Below are 6000 nucleotides of genomic sequence, written 5' to 3' on the forward strand. Positions count from 1 at the left end.
CGATCAAAGAGGAAATCAATAAAATAGAGATTCAAAAAACAATAGAAAAAATTAATAAAACCAAGAGCTGGTTCTTTGAAAAGGTAAACAAAATTGACAAACCCCTGGTGAGACTCACTAAGAAGAGGAGAGAAAGAACCCAAATAAACAAAATTAGAAATGAAAAGGAGAAATCACAACCGATACTGAAGAAATACAAAAAAACATGAGAGAATACTATCAGCAATTATATGCCAACAAATTTGACAACCTAGAAGAAATGGATAACTTTGTAGAGACATGTAGCCTGCTAAAACTGAATCAAGAAGAAACAGATCAGTTGAACAGACCGATCACTAGAAGTGAAACTGAATATGTCATAAACACACTCCCTACAAATAAAAGGACCAGATGGCTTCACAGGTGAATTCTACCAAACATACAAAGAGGATCTGGTGCCCATCCTCCTTAAACTTTTTCAAAAGGTTGAGGAAGAAGGAACACTCCCAAACACATTCTATGATGCCACCATCACCCTAATTCCAAAACCAGACAAATATACCACCAAAAAAGAAAACTATAGGCCAATATCTTTGATGAATATAGACGCAAAAATTCTCAACAAAATTTTAGCCAATTGAATCCAACAACATACCAAAAAGATCATACACCATGACCAAGTGGGGTTCATTCCAGGTTCACAAGGATGGCTCAACATAAGTAAACCAATCAACATCATACACCACATTAACAAAAGAAAAGTCAAAAACCACATGATCATCTCAGTAGATGCAGAAAAAGCATTTGACAAAGTCCAACATCCATTTATGATCAAAACTCTTACCAAAGTGGGTATAGAAGGAACATTCCCGAACATAATAAAAGCCATTTATGACAAACCCACAGCAAATATAATACTCAATGGAGAAAAACTGAAAGTCTTCTCACTCAAATTTGGAATAAGACAGGGATGGCCACTCTCACTACTGCTATTCAACATAGTTTTGGAAGTCCTAGCCACAGCAATTAGACAAACAAAAGAAATAAGAGGTGCCCAAACAGGAAGAGTAGAGATAAAATTGTCACTGTATGCAGGTGACATGATACTATACATAGAAAACCCTAAAGACTCAACCCAAAACCTACTTGAACTGATTAACAAATTCAGCAAAGTAGCAGAATATAAGATTAACATTCAGAAATCAGTCGCGTTTCTGTTTACTAACAATGAAATATTAGAAAAGGAATACAAAAATACGATACCTTTTAAAATTGCACCCCAAAAACTTAAATACCTGGGAATATACCTGACCAAGGAGGTAAAGGACTTATATGCCAAGAACTATAAACCATTAATCAAGGAAATTAAAGAAGATGTAAAGAAATGGAAAGATATACCATGTTCATGGATTGGAAAAATTAATATTGTAAAAATGGCCATACTACCCAAAGCAATCTACAGATTCAATGCAATCCCTATCAAATTGCCCATGATATTTTCCACAGAACTAGAACAAACAATCCAAAAACTTATATGGAACCACAAAAGACCCAGAATCACCAAAGCAATCCAGAGGAACAAAAATCAAGCAGGAGGAATAACTATCCCAGATTTCAAGCAATATTAAAGATCCACAGTCATCAAGACAGTGTAGTACTGTTATGAAAACAGACTTACCAATGGAACAGAATAGAGAACCCAGAAATAAACCCTGACACCTATGGTCAGTTACTCTTTGACGAAGGAGGCAAGAACATAAAATGGGAAAAGAAAGTCTATTCAGCCAGCATTGTTGGGAAACCTGGACAGCTGCATACAAAGCAATGAAACTAGAACACACCCTCACACCATGCACAAAAATAAAGTCAAAATGTCTTAAAGACTTAAATATAAAACAAGACACCATCAAACTCCTGGAAGAGAATATAGGCAAAACATTCTCTGACATCAACCTCATGAATATTTTCTCAGGTCATTCTTCCAAGGCAACAGAAATAAGAGCAAAAATAAACCAATGGGACCTAATCAAACTGACAAGATTTTGCACAGCAAAGGAAACCAAAAAGAAAACAAAAAGACAACTTACAGAATGGGAGAAAATAGTTTCAAACGAGGAAACTGACAAGGGCTTGATCTCTAAAATATACAGACAACTGATACAACTCAACAGCAAAAAGCCAACAACCAAATGGAAAAATGGGCAAAAGACCTGAATAGACCATTCTCCAAGGAAAATATACAGATGGCCAACAAGCGCATGAAAAAAATGCTCAGCATCACTGATTATTAGAGAAACGTAAATCACAACTACCATGAGATTCCACTTCACACCAGTCAGAATGGCCATCATTAATGAGTCCACAAATAACAAGTGCTAGAGATGGTGTGGAGAAAAGGGAACCCTCCTGCACTGTTGGTGGGGATGTAAGCTGGTACAACCACTTTGGAGAACAGTATGGAGGTACCTTATAAATCAATACATAGAACTACCATATGACCCAGCAATACCACTCTTGGGCATATATCTGGACAAAACTTTCCTTAAAAAAGACACATGCACCCACATGTTTATAGCAACTCTGTTCACAATAGTCAAGAGCTGGAAACAACCCAAATATCCATCAACAGATGACTGGATTAGGAAAAAGTGGTATATATACACACTGGAATACTATTCAGTCATAAAAGAGAACGACATAATGCCATTTGCAGCAACATGGATGGAACTAGAGACTCTCATGCTGAGTGGAATAAGTCAGAAAGAAAGGTAAATGCCATATGATATCACTGGTATCTGGAATCTAATATATAGCACAAATGACCATTTCCACAGAAAATAAAATCATAGACTTGGAGAACAGACTTGTGGCTGCCTGGGGGGAGAGGGGGGGAGTGGGAGGGATCGGGAGCTTGGGGTTAGCAGATGCAAACTATTGCTCTTGGAATGGATTTACAATGAGATCCTGGTATGTAGCATTGAGAACTATGTCTAGATACTTACATCACAACACAGCAATGGGAAGAAAAAGTATGTATACATGTATGTGTAACTTGGTCCCCATGCTGTACAGCTGAAAAAAATAAATAGATTAAAAAAAATTAACTTTCTATCAGCAAACTGTTATAATTATGGTATTTTACATAGGCTCCATGGTAAGTACAAAGAACTACAAAGAAAGTACTGCAGTTGTTAATACAAAAGAATAATAAAAAGGATTCTAAACATATCAATACAAACAAAATACAAAAGAAGATGGCAACAGAAGAAAGAGGAACAAAAGAAAAACAAGACAGAAAAAACAATAAAATGTCTGTAATAAATCCTTTCCTATAGTATTTTCTTTTGTTGTTGTTGTTGTTGTTGTTGCTATTTCTTGGGCCGCTCCCGCGGCATATGGAGGTTCCCAGGCTAGGGGTTGAATCGGAGCTGTAGCCTCTGGCCTACGCCAGAGCCACAGCAACGCGGGATCCGAGCCGCGTCTGTAACCTACACCACAGCTCACGGCAACGCCAGATCGTTAACCCACTGAGCAAGGGCAGGGATCGAACCCGCAACCTCATGGTTCCTAGTCGGATTCGTTAACCACTGCGCCACGACGGGAACTCCCTATAGTAATTTCTTAAAATAAAAATAGATTAATCTTTCCAACCAAAAAAAAAGTCAGAGAATAGCTGAATATATTTTTAAAAAATAAAAAACAAATAAAAAAACAAATATATGCTCATTATAAGAGTCTCACACACACATAGGCTGAAAGTAGGATGGGGAAAGATATTCCATGCAGGAGCTCCCACTCAGGAGCTCCCACTGGCCCCACTCAGTGGGTGAAGGATCTGGCATTGCTGTGAGCTACAGTGTAGGCTGCATGCAGGTGCAGCTCAGATCTGGCATTGCCGTGGCTGTGGCTGTGGCCAGCAGCTGCAGCTCTGATTTGACCCCTAGCCTGAGAACTTCTATATGCTGCAGGTGCAGCCCTTTAAAAAAGAAAAAAAAAATAATAATCCATGCAAATGGTAACCAAAAGAGAGCATGATTGGTTACACGTAATAACAGACAAAATAGACTTTAAGTCAGAAACTGTCACAAGACACAAAGGACATGAGATAATAATTAAAAGGGTTGATTCACTAGGAAGATATATTAATTATTTAATTATTTAATTATTTACATAGACATAACAACCATCAGCACATCTGTTAATATTAACAGAATGAAGGGAGAAATGATAGTAAAATAATAGTGGGAGACTTTAACATCCCATTCTCAATAACAGGTAGAACAACTGGACAGCAAATAAACAGTGGACTTGAACAACATTATAGATGGATCTAACAGATGTATATAGAACATTCAACCAAACAGCATTAAAAAAAATAAAATGCATTCTTCTCAAGCACACACAAAAATTCTCCAGGATAAAGCACATGATATTTCATAAAACAAGTTTTAACAAATTTAAGAAGATTGAAATCATATCAAGGATCTTCTCTAATCATTATGGGATGAAAGTAGAAATATAGCAGAGGGAAAACCAGAAAATTCACCAATAGGTGGAAATCAAACAATACACTGAACAATCAGTGGATGAGAAATGAAATGAGAAATTTAAAAATATTATTTTTTAAAAATTTAGACAAATGGAAGCACAACATACCAAAATTTGTGAGTTTCAGGAAAAGCAGTACTAAAAGGGAAGTTAATAGTGATAAATGCCTATATTTAAAAAAAAGATCTCAAATAAACAACTTTATATCTCAAATAGCTAGAAAAACAAGATAAATGAAAACCAGTTAGCAGAAGGAAGGAAGGAATAAGGAGCAAAAATAAATGAAATAGAGAATTGAAAAACAATAGAAAAAGTCAATGAAACTGAGCTGTTTTTTGAAAAGATAAACAAAATTAACATCTTTTAGCCAGAATAATTAAGAAAAAAGAGAAGGAGTTCCTGTCGTGGCTCAGTGGTTAAGGAATCCAACTAGGAGCCATGAGGCTGCAGGTTTGATTCCTGGCCTTGTTCAGTGGGTTAAGGATCCGGTGTTGCCCTGAGCTGTTGTGTGGGTCACAGACATGGCTCAGATCTGATGTTCCTGTGGCTCTTGCATAGGCTGGAGGCTACAGCTCCAATTAGACCCCTAGCCTGGGAACTTCCACATGCCGCGGGTGTGGCCCCAGAAACAGACAAAAAGACAAAAAAGAAAAAAGAAAAAAGAGAAGACAAATTAAATCAAAAATAAGTGTTACTACTGATGCCACAAATAAAGAGGATCATACAAAGCTACTATAAATAATTGCATGCCAGGAAGTGGAATAACCTAACAAAATTTAATAAATTCCTAGAAACATTCAACCTATCAAGACTGAATCATAAAGAAAGAGAAAGTCTGAATAGACCTATAATTAATAGGGCGATTGAATTAGTAATGTAAAACATCCCCAAACAAAGCCCCAAAATGGATGGCTTCACTAGTAAATTGTACCAAACTTTCAAAGAAGAATTAATGCCAATCCTTCTCAAATTCTTTCTAAAAAGTCAAAAGGAGACAACACTTTGAATTTCATTTTATGAGGTCAGCATTACCATGATACCAAAGCCAGACAAAGACACACCAAGAAAAGAAAACTACAGGCCAATATCCCTGAAGAATATAGATGCAAAAATCTTCAACAAAGTACTAGCAAATTGAATTCAACAGCACATTAAAAGGGTCATACACTATTCCAAATATCCATTAAAAATCTTAAAAAGAATGAAACTGACTCATCATCCTTCCTGATTTCAATATATTTGCAAAGCTGCCATAATTAGGGCAGTATTGTACTTTTATAAAGACAGACATATAGACTATCTGAACAAAACAGCCCTGAAATTCATGCATATATGGTCAACTTATCTTTGACAAGGGTGCCAAGAATAAACGATGGGGTAAGGATAGTCTCTCCAACAGTGGAAAAAATGGATAACTGCATTCAAAACAATGAAACTGGACATCATCACAAAAATCAGTTCAAAATGGATTAA

The sequence above is a fragment of the Sus scrofa genome, chromosome 8 (assembly GCF_000003025.6).
Source record: "Sus scrofa isolate TJ Tabasco breed Duroc chromosome 8, Sscrofa11.1, whole genome shotgun sequence".
Taxonomy (NCBI): domain Eukaryota; kingdom Metazoa; phylum Chordata; class Mammalia; order Artiodactyla; family Suidae; genus Sus; species Sus scrofa.